General features: G+C 38.9%; 1 pseudogene; it reads left to right on the top strand.

Moving 5' to 3' along the window:
* The first annotated feature begins 4,223 nt into the window (after positions 1 to 4,223).
* Positions 4,224 to 17,206, top strand: LOC108702266 (annotated as a pseudogene).
* The last annotated feature ends 588 nt before the right edge of the window (positions 17,207 to 17,794 follow it).

Here is a 17,794-nt window from a genome sequence, read left to right as displayed (position 1 = left end):
AGGGCCCCAAAAAAATAAAAATTAAAAAAAAAATGTTTTTTAAAAAAAAACATTGGTGGCAGGGGCCCCCAACTAAAAAAAAATTTGAAAAAAAAAAAACATTGGGGGCCCCCCAAAAAATTATTTTTTGTAAAAAAAAAACAAAAAAAAACATTGGTAGCAGGGGCCCCCTTACAAGTTAAAAAAAATTGGGGCCCCAAAAAAAATGTTTTAAAAAAAGATTGGTGGCAGGGGCCTATAGAATATTAAAATAATACATTGGTGGCCAGGGGATTAAAAAAAACCACACAAACTGGTGTTCAGTAGAATTGAACTCATGGCTTCAGTACTTCAACTTCGCCTCCTTTCGTGACTTTGGGTCTTTTCACCGCTTCAGGACTTGGGCTTCGGCTGTTTTCATGACTTCGGGTCTTTTCGGCGCATCGGCTTTTCGGCACTTCCACATTAGGCAACGTAAAGGCAAGACGTATAGCTCGGGCGCTCGTAAGGGGGGCCCGGATCTTTAAAAAATGCAGCGCTGCCGGGCATCCCCTTCATGCCTGGGCCCGGTACGCTTGTCCCCCCTGTCCCCCCCTGATGGCGGCCCTGCCTTCAAACACTTTTTTCAATGCAGTTAGTGTCAGATAGTTCGCCAGAAATAACGACTTTTTCCAATTACTTTCTATTTTCTATTTGTGACCGTTTTTCACCTTTTAAAGCAGCTCTGGGAAGGAGGGGGTGGTCGCCGTCTGGGAGGGGGTGTCTTTAACTGGTTTAAATGACTGATTTAAATTAATAGATTTAGTTGATACATTTGTTATCTTTAGACCTGCTGAGCAGAATCCCTAAAAGTCATTAAAGGCAGCTGTTAGAATTGATACAACAGTTACTAATATTTCACAGACACTGCTGCTGAGAAATGTATCAACTAAATGTAGTAAATTCTAACAGTTCAGAATGATCCTGGATTACTGAGCTGCCAGACTGAAACACTAGAGAAAGCAATTCTAGAGAAAGCCATTCTATAACATATTAAAAGAACAATAACACCAAAAAAAATGAAAGTGTTTTTATAGATAAATAGATAATGTAGTGTTTCCCTGCACTGGTAAAACTGGGGTGTTTGCTTCAGAAAGACTACTATAGTTTATATAAACACACTGCAGTGTAGCCACGGGGGCAGCCATTCAAGCACAGGATACACAGTAGATAACAGATAAGCTCTGTAGAATCCCATTGTAAACTACAAGGCTTACCTGTAACCTGTGCCTTTTCTCCCTTTTTAGCTTTGAATGGCTGCCCCCACAGCTACCCAGCAGCTTGGTTATATAAACCATAGTAGAGTTTTTGAATAAAACATACCAGTTTTGCCAGTGCAGGGCAACAGTACATTATATTTTAATTATTTTATAACGCTTTAATTTTTTAAAAGTTCCTTTAAAAGTTAACTTACAGGTGAACCACCCCTTTATGGACACTTGCTATAGCTTATTCTTCCAGATGCTCTAGGGGAGTAGGCGAAATGCAGTCAAAAGAGGAGTAACATTCCTGCAGAGGCAAGAGGGAGGTTTGGGGATGGTCTGTCCTGTGACCTACTTTGGTGTCATGTTTCTAAAATTTAACTTTGGGGGTCTGACTCAAAGAACAAGCTCCCTGTGGGAATGTTGTCATGTCCCGGGCATCTTCTTTTATCATGGACTAGTTGCAGGGCGGTAGGGCAAAGAGGTCCAAGTAAGACAGAGCTACTTCCCACCACACATTGACCATGCCATTAAGTTGATAAAGAAATGGTTCATTGGGGCAGCAGAGATCACATTGACCCCACAGAAACAGATCTATGTCAGGGTACTTATGTCCTTCTTTACTGTCCTGTTGACTATAAGGGACTGTACCAGCAAGAGCCTGGAAGAGATAATAAAATATTTAAACAGTGTAAGACTCCCTGCAAAGCTGTTTGATAAGTCCTGGCTATCACTGCAGGGCAAACTATATGTAAGAGGAAATATGAAATACCCTGCCACTGAAGGGCCAATTAGTAAGCCTGAACCCAATAGTAAACCCATTGGATCTGTGGGTTCTGGGCCGCATCACTAGATTTGCTATCTTTTCCCATCGGAAAAGGGGGATAGGCATGTTGGTGACATCACAGTGACAGGACAATGACAACAATTAGCTGATCGCTGCATCAGTCTAGGAGAGTTCTCCCCGGTTTCCAAATTTGGAATCTGTTTGGTTCAAAACAGGACAGGTGGCAACCCTACACATCACTATTCTATACTATACAACTCTTATAGTATGGTTAAAGGAAGTATAAAACTTATATAGCAGTGTTTGTGGAGTAATATGCAGCCAGGGGGGTTGGGACAATATTTGGCAGCTGGGGCCCTGGGGGGGGGGCTCCCACAGAACTCCAGTCCAACACTGCCATGTGGAATTCTTTTGATTGGGGCAAAAACAATTCTTACCCTGTAACATAATATTGCTCTAAACTTTCATACTTTCTTCATAAATCTGCATGTTTTTTTAACGGGGCAATATAATGAGCCTTTGAAATCCACACACAAGACATAACACTGCTGAGCAAACTTCCCTTTTTACTGCACAGGAGCATCATAATCACATGATCTGCTTTCAGCCTTTTTCGGTTCGCAAGAAAAGTGGAATGGAACTTTATAAGCTTATAAATACAAAACATATACATAGTATGGAATCTGACGCACGTACGCACACTGTGGTCAAGTATGCCTAACATCACCATGGGTAATGCCAAGTGTCAGCTGGAATGGTGTAAAGGTCAGCGCCATTGGACTCTTGAAAAGTGGAAATTCTTTCACTGGAGGGAAAATGCAGGCAATTGTAAATTTACTGGCAACTTGCTTCTGTAGCTGATCCTACCAACAGTGCTCAAGCTTGTAGGGGAAAGCCAGATGAGAAGAGGCTTTTATCGCAGCATAGGACTGGAGGACCCGCTTCATATTAATACCCTTTGTTTTTTGATGACATATTTTTTTTATAGTTCTGCCACCTAATGGCAGTAAATGAATATCACAGCAGAACAACTTATTTTCATTCGTATTTACAGCTATTGATAATATGCAGGGATGGACACAGAAATGCTATGGATGCTGTTGATTTGTGCACCTGATCTTAGGGGCTCACTCACAATATACAGATTTATATAAAAATATATAAACATTCTACAAGGCTAATTACTAATTTATTCAGATGCACATTAAACTGCAGTTCAGAAACCAGTGCGAAATTGAATAATCATCCCTGTAGCCAGAGGTGTATTTACCATATAGGGGGTGGTCCTCAAGTGTCTATATGGTAAATATATATTTTCTCAGAAAAAAAAAATCTCTCCCACTGGCGCTGGAGTGGAGTGGTGACCAGTGGACACCTTGAAGGCCTGTACACTAATTGAAGTGACGTGATGCTTACACACATTACGTCACTTCAGCGCATGTGCATTATATTACTTCTGTAATACACATTTTTATAAAATGTAGTTTATTTAGGGAAGAGGGAGACGAATAATAAAAACTGAAGGCATCTTGAAAATAGCTGGGAGTTATAAGTGTGGCAGCTGCAGATGTTGTCACCTGTCAACACATGAAAGTTTCCAGGGAATTCAAATCAACAGCAGCAAGTAGAAATTTTAGGATCAAGGAATATATTAATTGCAATACTCCTACAGTTGTCTATTTAATAACATATCTTATGTGCCAGAAACAATATGTGGGGTGTACAAATAGACCAAAAGAGAGAATTAGGGAACAGTCAAGTCAAATACAAAATCCACATGCTGTAGAAAAAATGTAATGCTACAAGGGACTTTGCACAGTGCAATAACAGTAGTACAACTTTTCAAGAAAGTAAGAATATGGATGAGATGGGGTGTCTTAGCAGGCCTTTTAGCAAAAAGAGAAGTATTCTGGATTTTTTTTATTTACATACACGATTGCCTTTTGACCTTAATTATGAATTGGCTTTTATATATTTTGATATTAATACAATTAATTGTGTATATGGTTCATTAGAACAATATTTATGGGCTAGTAGAGTCATGTCTATGAGTATAGAAGCTATCCACCAATATATATATATATATGGACCCTAGGGCCCACGATTGGATCAGCCTGATATTGCCCACCTCAAGGTGGGCATATCGGGGAGAGATCCGCTCGTTTGACAACATCGCCAAACGAGCGGATCTCTCAGTGTATGGCCAGGCCATACACATGCAGGTAGCGACAAAAGCAAAGAATTGTGGGGACCAGGCAGTGGCCAGGCTGCTGTTAGATCTCATAGTGAAGGAGGGGCGCAAGGTCCCTGGCTGGTTTGAGGAATTTGTGCTGGCTCTGAAAAACTCCCTTTGCACTCAGGCTGCAGCCTACCTCTCCGAGTCCGAGGAAAGACCGACCCCCTCTCTGGAAGCCGCATGTGACTACTACGAACAATTGCTCGTTGTCCTATTCCCAGAGCTGGTCACTAAGATCAGTCTTAATGAAACGGCAGAAGTATGTCGTGCTCAAGGCATCTGCAGCAATGAAGATGTCACTGTGGTGAGTGTACACTTCCTGATGCTTAGGTCTGTCTGTCTGTCTGTCTGTATATATATATATATATATATATATATATCTATATCTATATATCTATATATATCTAATCTATCTATCTATCTATCTATCTATCTATCTATCTATCTATCTATCTATCTATTTATCTATCTATCTATCTATTCTATCCATCTATCCATCCATCTTCTATCTATCTATCTATCTATCTATCTCTCTCTCTCTCTCTCTCTCTCTCTCTCTCTCTCTCTCTCTATCTATCTATCTATCTAATCTAATCTTATCTCCATCCATCTTCTATCCACCTTCTATCTATCTATCTATCTATCTATCTATCTATCTATCTATCTATCTATCTATCTATCTATCTATCTATCTATCTATCTATTATCTATCTATCTATCTATCTATCTATCTATCTATCTATCTATCTATCTATCTATTATCTATCTATCTATCTATCTATCTATCTATCTATCTATCTATCATCTCTCTATAGATCTATCTATCATCTATCTATCTGTTTCTCCATCTATCTGCCGCAGCTCAGTTGCGCTGAAAGAATAGGACACATGCATCTCTTGCATGCTACAGTGTTGCTCCAATTTTAATGCATTGGCTGCAATTGCATCAGGTGCATGACCACAACAAAGCAGAGACTCTATGAACAAAATGCTGCATTATGGGAACAAACATGGCAATTGCACTTTGCTCACTGCATTGTAATTGTAAAGGATCTCTGCTGGTTTGGTGGTGCCAGTAGCTCCGCAATTTCTCTGCATTGACAGGCACAAAATAAAAACAGTGATACCGTGTTAGCCAGTAGCAAAAATAACAATTAAAAAAACAAACAAGTACAAAAAGTATTGTAGAAGTGATACCTATATTGGCTAACAATAAAAATACATTCCAAGCTTTCGGAGCACCAAGGCCCCTTCATCAGGCAAAATACAAATTCTCAATCATGTGACTGATCAGCAGGGGGAGCAGCAAGGAAGCAGAGAACTTCTAAACAGAATCATCAAAAAACAGGACTGGTTTTCTAAATTTTTGGCTGTATTGTGTGAAATGGGTCAGAAAGGGCTTGCTAATTACTTAACAGGAGCCGACAGTGATGAAAATGCAGGGGAGTGATTAAAATGTTCTCTACTTACTGGAAGTAAGTACTTACTGTGTAAGTAAAGATCTGTATGCTCATCTGGACACAAACTGGGTATTTGTTCAGCCATTTGGTGGGGCAAATTGGGTTGTTCTAAGCAATTGGCCAGCAACTGATCATATAGAGGACCTGCATTGCACTGCCAGTTCAATTATTGGCCTGTTTGATTTTACACCCTGCCCAGTAAATATCCAAATTATACTGGTCAGATACTCGTCCAGTGTCACATTAAATTCCAATTAAGCTATCCCTTATGAAGGCCATAAATGGAACTGTATTACACATGCCAGACATTGCTCCAATGAGAATTCTGCTGACTTTGCCATGTTGCTATGGATCATGTCTCTTATCTAACATAGGGAGCTTACTGTACAGGGTTAGTTATCACTTTTACACTGTCATCAAACATCAGAATGGCTTCTGATGGTGTAACTGACCAATGCTTGAAACATTGTTTATAATTCTTGTAACTATAATTACAATGATATTGAATAATGAGCAGGTATAAGCAGTGCAGGGAGAAAGGAAGGTTTCTCATTGGATGATCATGTTGCATTCATTCAGCAACTGGTCTTTGGAGAAGAGGAAAGTTTTATTTAGTAGCATTTTGTAGTATGCAAAGGAAGTTCAAATTATTAGGCTTCCCTATTTACTGTAAACTACTAACATACTGTATATATATGGGCATGACTGGTCCCTTAAGGGCAGAGACACATACTCAGATTCGGAGAGCTTTAGTTGCCAGGAGATAAATCGGCTCTTCTTGGGGGTGACTAATCACCCGAACTGCCTCCGGCCGGCTAGAGTCTAAATCGCCGGTGGGATGGCACTCGGAGCGCTTTGTTTTCCGAAGTCGCCCGAAGTTTCATTGTGAGGCAACTATGGGCGACCTCAGTAAACAAAGCAATCTGATTGCCATCCTGCGATTTACATTCTAGCAGGCGGGAGGCAATTCGTGAGATTAGTCGCCCTGAAGAAGGGACTAATTCTGAGTGTGTGTCTGCCCTTAAAGGAAAACTACATCTTAACTAAAGAAGTAGGGCAGAAATGTTGTACAGGTATGGAACCCGTTATCCGGAAACCCGTTATCCAGAAAGCTGGGATTATGGAAAGTTCATCTCCCATAGACTCCATTTTATCCAAATAATCCAAATTTTAAAAAATTATTTCCTTTTTCTCTGTAAAAATAAAACAGTACCTTCTACTTGATCCAAACTAAAAATATAATTGATCTTTATTTGAGGCAAAATCAGCGTATTTGATTTATTTATTGTTTAAATGATTTTGTAGTTGAGCAGAAAGATCTGTTATCCAGAAAGCCCCAGGTCCCGAGCATTCTGGATAACAGATTTCATACCTGTACATTATGTGTTGGGCTTCTGTACCAGCCCAAGGCAAAGATTTGTGTCTCTGAAGTTGGAGGAGCTTCAGCTTCCCTGTTTGCCCTGTTTAGCTTAAAATACAACAGAAAGCATTATTTTTTTCATGATTAAAACTATAGGGAAAAAGTATGTTCAGCACAAGCCCTATTCTTTTAACTCATTTTGAGCCCTTTAAAATATATCATAATAAAACATTTGTATTTTAGAATATTTCTGTTTTGATTTATTACAGAAGGCAATGGTGTCAGGCCAACAGCAGAGGGAGCTGATGATTCCTCTATTGCTTCTGATGTCATGAAATATCATGAGCCTGGAAACAATGATGTGAAATGTGAAAACAAATTGGCTGAGACTTCATTCACTGGAAGCTCTGCTGTGTCTGGTAAGGGAGGCTGGATCTTGTTCATGCAGATATCAAATATCATGAATATTTCATAATGCCAACATTAGGGCAATGTGATTATGCCATGGAACTTGGAAAACAATAAGGGGGTTATTTATGAAAGTCCGAATTTATTTCATTGGCCTTCTAAAGGGGAAAACACATTTTTTTGTGGAAAAAAGCCTCTAATTTTTCGGAATTTATTAAATCCAGAGGGTGTTAAAAGTCTGAATAAAAAAAGTACTCCAACTCAGACCTGCCGAGTTCAAGTAGAAGTCAGTGGGAGAAATCCCAAAGATATCCTGATCTGTGCTGGGTTTCGTGCATTAATCCGAAGATTATGTGGTTTATGAGAAATAATCCGAAAAAAAAAATCAGTTTTCTCGATTTTCGCAATTTTTTTCCCGCACAGGAAATTTTGGGGAAAATAATTAAGGGGAAAAAGTATGTGCGGATTTGGTCTGAGTTTTTTTCAGAATATTATCAGGAATTTTCGATTTTGATTAATAACCCCCACAATGTAGCATTGCAAACTGTAGAGAAACTGCCGACATACATTGATAACAATATTTTGTACATTTTAAAGTACTTTGTTACTGCCATGAGGCCAGTTGACATTTTTGCTACAGGTGGCAGCATCTTGCAGATTATCAGGGGTGGAAAAAATCAGATACTGGTAACTTTAATACCAAGATTATGGTTTTAATATCAGAATTTAATCTCTTCTAGTGCAGAGAATGCAATCTCGGCACTAGTGATGCAGCTCCTAATGCTAAAAATGTAAGTACAAGGGGGTGGGCCAGAATAGCCCCGATGCCATGGACATCGGTTAGTTCATCACTAGGACAGGTCTGAAAATGAATATTGCCGATACACTGTGTTGGCCAGTGTGTAGTGAATCATTAGATGTGGAAGTGTGGAACTGCAGTTGAGACTAATCACCTCTACTTTCTGCTGAAGTGTTTTGGCTCAGATTTATTGCAGAGAATAGAAAAAAGCAGGAGACACTTCTGTTAAAAACTCAATGAACAAAATAATTATGTATTTTGAGAAAGTGCCCCTAGTTTATCATTAAAACTGCCTCTGATTTTGGTTGTTGGTGGCAAGAAGCTGCAGTTACTAAAGATGACCAGTAGATGATGTAGTTGTTTTATATTTCTATTCTACTATGCAGCAATCAAAGCAGCCATCAATGGGGGTGCACTGAATATGCTGGGATATCAGATGATGTTCTGACACTCACATGAGTCATTTGCACCATGGTTATAGGGGTTCCATTTGACCCCTGCAGAACAGTCACTTGCACTTGGCATGGACACAGCCTTTGGGAACAGAGAGATAGGAAGTTCTTGTGAAGGATTTTTACGGGTACATTTATGAAAATGTGAAAGGGGAGCTGACCTTTTGATAAATGCGCGCTTAAATTTTCAAATAAGCGAATAGAGAGCAGCAGATTTTCCCTCTGGTGACCTGTGGTGAGCTGAGTTGAGCTCAGTTTTTAAGGTATTGGTGTCAATCTTTTTCAAATTGTATATTACTGGCGAGTGGCTAGGCCAGGGCCTCTACCAAATCCCCTAATTGAACTTTCATTTGAGAGCTCAGTTTCACCTGCTGATAAATGTGTCCCAGTATATATAAATTTGTGCATGGTTTGTAACATTTTCAGCCTAACCCAAATTGCAGGTCACAGTGTGCTCCAGTAGATGGCGGCATCTGCACAATTTGACTTCTAAACATTGCAGCAATTGGTCTTTTCTTGTAAGGCAGGGCTGTCCAACTGGAGGTCCACGACCCCCCTTGTGTGGCCCTCTACATGAAAGTCTTTATTGTAGACACTTGTAGCACCTGTATTGTTCACATCCTAAAGCCCTGTACTGTTCACACCTGAGACCCAGACTGAAACTGCCCACATTGTTCACCTATTCACACTCATACAAACTGCTGAAGGGGCACCTCATGAATATATATTTAAAATGTGTGTATATACTATCACACTTTGTCTATACATTAGTATGGTGCTGTTGTACGGTCAGTCATCTACAGCAGTTAAGAAAACTCACACCTAAAACTGATCAAGATGATCTATTTACCAAAATTTCTATACCACCTCCATAATGCCCTTATCTACATTCCCAAATCAGTATTTAAAAAAAATCAACCAATTGATACTTCCCTTTATATGGAACCGCAAAGTACAGAGAATTGCCTGGGAGAAACTGACAGCGGAGAGGGAGGATGGTGGACTCGCTTTACCCAACTTCCAGTTGTACTATGTAGCCGCCCAAGTGTTTTACCTGCACTGGTGGTACCACCCGGACCCATATAACCCAAATATGGTGCTACAGGCAAATATAATAGAGTCATTGGAAGGACTTAAAAATCTACCCCATCGGAAAATTTGGGACGCAGGCAGTCTGCCATCCACCATCTCCACACCTCATAGAGCCTGGACCCAAGTGTTGAAAATATTTAAGAAAGGACCTTTTCGTCTCAACCCCTTACTACCTCTATGGGGCAACTCCAACCTACCTCACTTCCGAAACCTGGAGGACTTCCTCTATTGGCCAAAGCAGGGCATTAAATATCTGGGCAATCTCTCGCAAAACCATACCTTCCCTTCCCATACTGAACTTCAAGCCAAATGTGCCTCTCAGAACCTCCCACTATTTAGATATTTTCAAATTCGGCACACTTTTAAGGCCCAGTTTGGTACACTTTCGCTTGTCCTTACCACAATGACAATTGAGGAAACCCTCATAGCTGAACAACCGGTAAAGTTGGTGTCCAAGCTCTACAGAAACCTTCTAGCCAGTGCCCCCCCTCCATTCCATACAGCTCAGGTACGATGGAAAACAAACATTCCAGAGCTGTCCCAGGATGACTAGGATGAGGCAACAGAAACTATGTATAAAATTTTAATAGCAATAAGGGATAGACTGATACAATACAAGGTGTTCCACCAGCTCTATACCACCCCGCTTAAACTAAAGGCAATGGGTAAGAAGGACAACGATACCTGCCCCAGGTGTGGAACTCCAGAAGCCAACTTTCTACACATGATCTGGTCTTGCCCAGTAATAAACGCCTACTGGTCGCAAGTAATGGCTTCGTTAGCAAAAACACCTTGGAGTTCCCACATATACTCTCCCCCACTGTGTGTCTCCTGGGTGTAGTGGAACACCTTGTACCCACTGTCTGTGCAAGGTTTAGAGCGTTATTATTCTATGCTAAAAAATGTGTGATTATGCACTGGATAGGACCCACCCCTCCCACAAAGGACTCCTGGATTAACCTAGTTGATTCAACTATACCCAAAATAAAGCTTACCCATGAAGCGAGAGGCACAGCAGATACATTTCAAAAGATATGGAGTCCTTGGTGGGAAATGGGCCCGGGCGTGCAACCAAGAAATTATCATGCGACCGGGTAATACATTTGTTTTACAGTGTACCCGTAATGACTTCCAATGTTGATTCAAATGGAGTTTGTGGTGGGAAATGGGCCCGGGCGTGCAACCAAGAAATTATCATGCGACCGGGTAATACATTTGTTTTACATTGTACCCGTAATGACTTCCAATGTTAATTCAACCTCAATTTATGTTGCAACATTTGAAAGCAAATAATCCAGGACCAGTGACACATGTTTTAACTGTTCACATGTTTATTAATATTATTTTTTTCTTTTTTGTAATGTTTATTAAAGCAAATAAAACATAACCTTTAAAAACTCACACCTGCCGCCTCCTCCCTAGTCCCTGCAGCAGAGTGCACATTTATTGCCATTTTGCACAGTGGCTGCCTACACAGATACCAAAGTTTTCAATATGCTACCTTCCTAACAGTATAGACTAAAGGGAAAGAAGAACTGGAAAAGGAAAAATTAAAACTGTGAAATTCACTAAAGCCTCAATCCTGTGGTTAGCATTACAGTGTTGGAGTCCTAGTTTTCAGCCAGGGCACTGTTGCATGTTTTTTTCATGCTTACATGTGTTTCCTCGAAGTATTCTGGTTTCTTTCCACATTCCAAAAACATACAGGCAAGTTAATTAGCTAGGGACCTTGGACCGTAAACTCCACTGGGGCAGGGACTAATGGGACTGATGTATAATGTCTGTAAAGCACTGTTGAACAGTGAACTATATAAATAAAGCACAATAATATATATGTATGTTTCTGTAAGACCTTTTGTAAAAAATTAATCCAGGTCCATCACGCCAGTCAAAACTATGGATATGGATTAATGGCTTGATATTTCCATTTTATTTGTGCCATGGTGAATATTGTGCACATGTTACTGCTTTGCAAAGCACTGCCATGATTTATACTTTCTTATACCAATTTTTGACGCTCATCGAGCTCTACACTTCATTTACAGATTTGAACACAAGTGCTTCAGAGTTAAATCTCAACACAGATATTGAAAGCCTTGAGATCAGCAACGAATCAGGTACGAGATCAGGTTCTATGTCTGGGAGTTAGAATTCTACCTACTGTATGTAACATTATTAAGGGACAGACGTATTATGTGGTGTAAAAAAAACTGCAGAATAATTTGCCATGTATCTCCAGGTGTCACCATGTAAAAAACGGTGTAATATTTTTATGTACTTTTTCTTTGAGCAACTTTTACTGTAACTTACAAAGGTCGGAAGCAGTGTAAAATAATGGCAGCAAATCTGTCATTCGCATGGTGTAAAATATCACGCACTTTCATAAGTTTGCCATTTATTTTACACAGCTGTTTACACATGTCACAGAAGGTGGCCTGGGAAGGTGTAGCAGATAGAAGGACAAGGGGAAGAGTCCATAGGGAAGTGCAAGTAAGAGTAAATGATTACAAATTTATGCTGGAAGCTGTCGAACCAATGGCTAGGGTAATGCAGTAGGACCCTGCCTGCTCTGTGTAAATCTGTCTGTTTCTTCTTTATGTATTAAATTATCAGGGAGGGTATTAAACACATTTTTTAGTTCCCCTATTGCACAGCTGGAAAACTGTCTCCCAAAATGACCTTTGTGCAGCCAATGCATTAGTTATATGTCCACTGCCAGATTATGCTATAACTCTGCATTATCTGACTACCCGCCATAAAAATATTTCTTTGCCCTCCCCAGGATGCCAAAATCAGTGGTTCACATTTAAATAAATTATTCAATAAGAATAATGTATGATCTCTGTAAGACAAATAAAAGAGGTCCTCTGCACTCAACCCATTATCAATATATTTAAGACATTGAGACATTTTGTGCCTTAAACTACCAAAACTGCCCTCCCCTTAAAACAGGGATTATTTGTCAATATATTGCTGTATATTTAAAATGGCCAACTACGTCAAAGTAATGCCTGGTCTGTCCAATCCTACACTCAACTTTCATCTGATTTATTAAGAATTGTACTGCTTCATTTTACTTTTTACATAGGGGCTAATAAAAACTAAGTACTTGCTTTCAAAGTTAAAACTCCCAAACATACTTGCCCTTTTATTGGCCACCACTGGGATAATCTCTGTAAAGTGATATGGAATATAATGGTGTTATATAAATAAAGGATAATAAAAACAATTGACATAAAATGTTCTAGATACTTTCTGTACAATTCAAGGTGCAGGGAGTGACAGTGATGCAGCCTTGTTTTGTATTATAGTAATGAATCACTAAGGCCAAAGAAACCATGTGTGCTCCGTGCTGGATAATGTCAGTGCACAGTGGAAGCTGACAGCTTTTGTGTAGGTACAAGGCATTTGTCATTCAGTGAGATCTGATCCTTCTGATCCTGTCAGTATTAGGCAAGGCCATGTCTTCTCACTGAAGATCAGTCACCAGATATTGCAAGGGCACCCAGGCTTTATGAGTACAAGGCAAAACAATACATTTGAATATTTGTTAGCCAAATTTTCAAAGTTTCTTTTTCATTTGGCAGACATATAGGTGTATATTTATCAAAGAGTGAAGTTAGAGATCTCTACAGTCTTCTAGAGTGAAATACCACCTCTCTCCATTCATTTCTATGGGATTTTTAAAGGCATATTTATCAAATGGTGAACTTTCACTATCACTCTGATAAATACGCCTTTAAAAATCCCATAGAAATGAATGGAGAGAGGCGGTAAATATACCCCTTAGTATGTGTTTTTACAATTAAAGCACAAGAGACACTTATTTACAAATGAGCTAAAGCATCAACATACTTTTTATGTTATTGGGCGACATAAAACTTCCTCCGCCGCAGTGCTGTTGAATTCAGATATTGCTGGAATGGAATTTCCTACATTCTCCACCATTTTATCAAGGGTTGAAGGAGAATGGCAGTGGTATTCCAGAAATATCAGAGTATCCATAAGGCAACAAAGCATTGCAGATAGCTTTTCCAATTCCTTTTCATCAGTTAGAAGTGTGACTAATGTAGCACTAGTAGGAATGATTCTCACAAGAAGATGGTCTTGTATCTATAATTAAGCTTGAGATGCCTACATTGGAAAGCTAGGGGGTACAACAAAAAGTCAGATTCATGTAAAGATTACAGTAATTTAGAATAGGCTGCTAAAATAGCTTCTCCTCAGGTAGCTTCTGGCCAGTGTTTGTTATTACAAAATGGGATTTTAGGACAGGACCCACAGCAGCCTCTAACCATGAGTATGCTGGGGTAGCGTGTAGACTACATGTAGGGAATTTATATATATGCTAACTTCAAATAACAGCAATAACCAGAATAACAGTTTATTCCCAATATGGAGATGTGCAAGCTAACACAATATAACAATATATAGCAGATGAAGAAGAAGATACATCTATCAGCAGAGCATCTCCAGTACCTGAAAAAACATTGAGAAATTACCAGATGGAAGTAGCAAAGACAGCCTTGGAGGGGAAGAATGTTATTATATGTCTTCCTACTGGAAGTGGGAAAACTCGAGTGGCGGTATACATTACCCGGGAACATCTACGTAAGCAAAGGAAAAATGGGCAGCTTGCAAAAGCAATAGTACTTGTCAACAATGTAATTTTCAAAACTATAACACAGAACACCCTTGATTTGAAAGTGTGGACATTGTGTCCAGGTTGTGATATGCTGGAGGTACAGTTCCATTACTTTGCTGTAAAGTATGAAGCATATAAAGCCATTCTACCTTATATCAGGAAAATAGTTTGTGGTGTACCTTTATATTTGCAGCTCGACCTTTGGTTAGACATGCATTCCATTTATTTGCACAAAACCCAAAGTGGGTGATATATCTTTCTTTTTTTTTTTTTTTATTTAAATTTTTATTACTTTTACAAATTTTACAATTTACCAATAATCAACAAGAAAACAAAACAAACAAAAAACAATATTCAAAGAAGATACAATGTACAGCCATTGAGAGAATGTAGATTAATTTATGCTAGTGTTGCTATTATAAAGGACGGGTCCCCGTCCACTGGGTGTCGGTGTTTCTACTGGTGTTAAAAAAAAAAAAATTTACTAGGTGTCCATGTTGGCATATAGCTAATACCAATATTCCAAAGTGATACCCTTCCAGTGTTAAAAATGTAATAAATTTAATTTAATTAATTAATTTAATAAATAAGTAAATATATCTTTCTTATCTTACAGGTGCCTTTTGTGGAGCAGCAATACCGCCGAGAGTTTTATCCTTTCCTAAAAGATTTGTATCAAGTGACTAAAATAAGTCAGAATTCCCAGCTGAAGATCGCATTCCCTAATGTAGTTCAGCTAAATGATGTTGTTATATGCACAGCTCAAATACTGGAAAATTCTCTCATCCAAGCATCCGAAGATGAAGAGGAGGGGGTTAAACTATCTGGCATGAATGTGGTAAACTCATTGTGTGATAAATGTTTTTTTATACTTGCCTTACACTAACCTTGTACTTAGGAGATGTAGTTCCTTCTTGTTTTGACTTGGAACAATTGCCTCATTTTCAGGTTAATAAAGTAGGTGATCTGTCACACTGGATGAATGCCATCATTCCATAATTAATAGAACATGAACTTGTCAAAACCCTCCAAAATGGTGGTTTAAACATAAAGAATGTTTACCTACAAGAATCTTATCTACCAGTTCTATATATGTATCTGCACCCAGTGACACTGAGTTGGAATGGGTGCATACACACAGAGCAGATTTCGTGGTGAAAATGCATACTCGAATGTTTCTAAATCTGCTTTGTGTGTCTGCACCCATGCCAACGCAATGTCCCTGGGTGCAGCACACCATAAACACCACAGCAACGATCATATTAACAAAGAACATGGGTACATTAACTGGTGCTGTTGGAGGTCCATATTGGATTGAGCAGTTATAACTGTATGTGTCCTCCTCATCATAACTCACATTTTGGAGAACACCTGTAAGATGGGTTCACAAGCAAATTAATTGTACCATAGAGAACCTATTGCCACATTTTCTGTTCATATGGGAAATTCAAGCAAGCTCCATTGGTTTTCCCAAGCCAAAGATTTTTGGCCAGTCACCTCTCAAACATTTCTTTGACTTAGCAAGAAAATTGATCTGAGAATATTGTTTTCAATATAGTATACTGTTTTAATGGCCTCTCATTCTATGAATCTTATGGGAAAATATTGATACTACGATGATGGCAGTTTTAATTTATGAAGCAATTTTTTGTTGTTGTTTCCTTGCAGATTTCTCCCTCATTATCATTGATGAATGCCATCACACTCAGAAGGATGATGTGTACAATAATATTATGATCCGTTACATGAGACAGAAAAGGCTAAATATTAGAAACAGCAAGAAGCAAAAGGCAGAGGTTCCATTGCCTCAAATAATTGGACTTACAGCTTCACCAGGAGTAGGAGGGGCAAAGAACAGTAAACAGGCAGAAGAGCATATTCTGAGGGTACTAGGTTTTGTGTAATATGACTTTCTATAAAAACTTTCTATTGCACTGAACAGCTTTCCAAAGCAGGCAACTAAAAATGAATTACAAATCTAATGACATCTCCTAAAATAGTCTTACCTCTTATCAACTAATCAAGCATTAGAATGGAAAGCATAGTGCTGTTTAAGTGTTTTCGTTTACCAACAATGCAACATTGCTTTTCCATTCCATTTTCCAACAGAAGCTGTTGAACAAAAACTTTTCACCATTTATTAATTTACTTGACAGTGGCTACTACAGGAAGGCATATTGGCAGGACAGAGGGCGTACAAATATGTGGTCGTCAATAGCATGCAATTTAATGGGTATAACATAGAGCACCTAAGGGTGCAACACCTAAATGTTGTTTTTTTGTAATGCACAATCTTGGAGGTGGATACTGGAACTTTTAGAAGCTTTGGTGGGTCTATTATTTCGATAGCAAACTGATAAACTGTCTGTTTCGTCAATTTTCATTGGAGCTACTTGGTTTGAACCCTCATTTAACAGAATTTTCATAAAATTTACTTAGATGTAATAGCAATGTTTGTCATACTAAAAGTTAATTTAAAGGTGAACAAGGTACCCCTGTAGTTTACAAGAAAGCTATTTCCTGTGAAATCCTTTTCCTGAAGTAAGTTTTATGTAAAGTCATGCACCTGGGATGTAAATATATTCAAGACACTTATAGCCTAAATGGGACTGCACTGATTGACCTGCCAGAAACAGCAGTAACATGCACATGAATGTGATTGATATCTGATTTTCCCTTTATACAGCCATAAGATTTATGCATTTTAATACAAGTGTATAAGTATGTACATATGACCCAAAGTGACTGTACTGATGTGAGACATTGCAAATGTTTGTTTGTTAAATAAAAAACTGTTAAATAAAAACTTAAAAAAAAAAAAATGGGACTGCACTAGGTAAATCCATAATGTAAAAGGTCCTTTGAGTTCTTGGATAATAGACTTGGCTGTAGCAAGCAATGCCAGTCAGCAGCTTCAAGGGCAAACAAGGTCATGAGCTGTATTAGAAGGGGAATAGACTTGAGGGAGTAGGGCATTATTCACTGTACAGAGCGCTGGTAAGGCCCTGTCTAGAATATTTGTTTTGGTCTCCAGTGCTCAAACTGGATGTTATTGAATTAGAGAGGGTCCAGAGAAGGGCAACTAAGCTGGTAAAGGGTATGTAAAATCTCAGCTAGAAAGACTGGCCAAGTTGGGGATGTCCATGCTGGAGAAGAAGCACGTAAGAGGTGATATGATAACTATGTATAAATATAAAAGGAGATCATATAATAATCTCTCTATTGTTTTATTTACCAGTAGGTCCTTCCAGCTGACACAAGGTCACCCATTATGATTAGAAGAAAGGAGGTTCCGGCTAAATATTCGAAAGGGTTTTTTTTTTTGCAGTGAGAGC

The sequence above is a fragment of the Xenopus laevis genome, chromosome 9_10S (genome assembly GCF_017654675.1).
Source record: "Xenopus laevis strain J_2021 chromosome 9_10S, Xenopus_laevis_v10.1, whole genome shotgun sequence".
Classification (NCBI taxonomy): domain Eukaryota; kingdom Metazoa; phylum Chordata; class Amphibia; order Anura; family Pipidae; genus Xenopus; species Xenopus laevis.
This window is presented reverse-complemented; position numbering and strand designations above follow the sequence as displayed.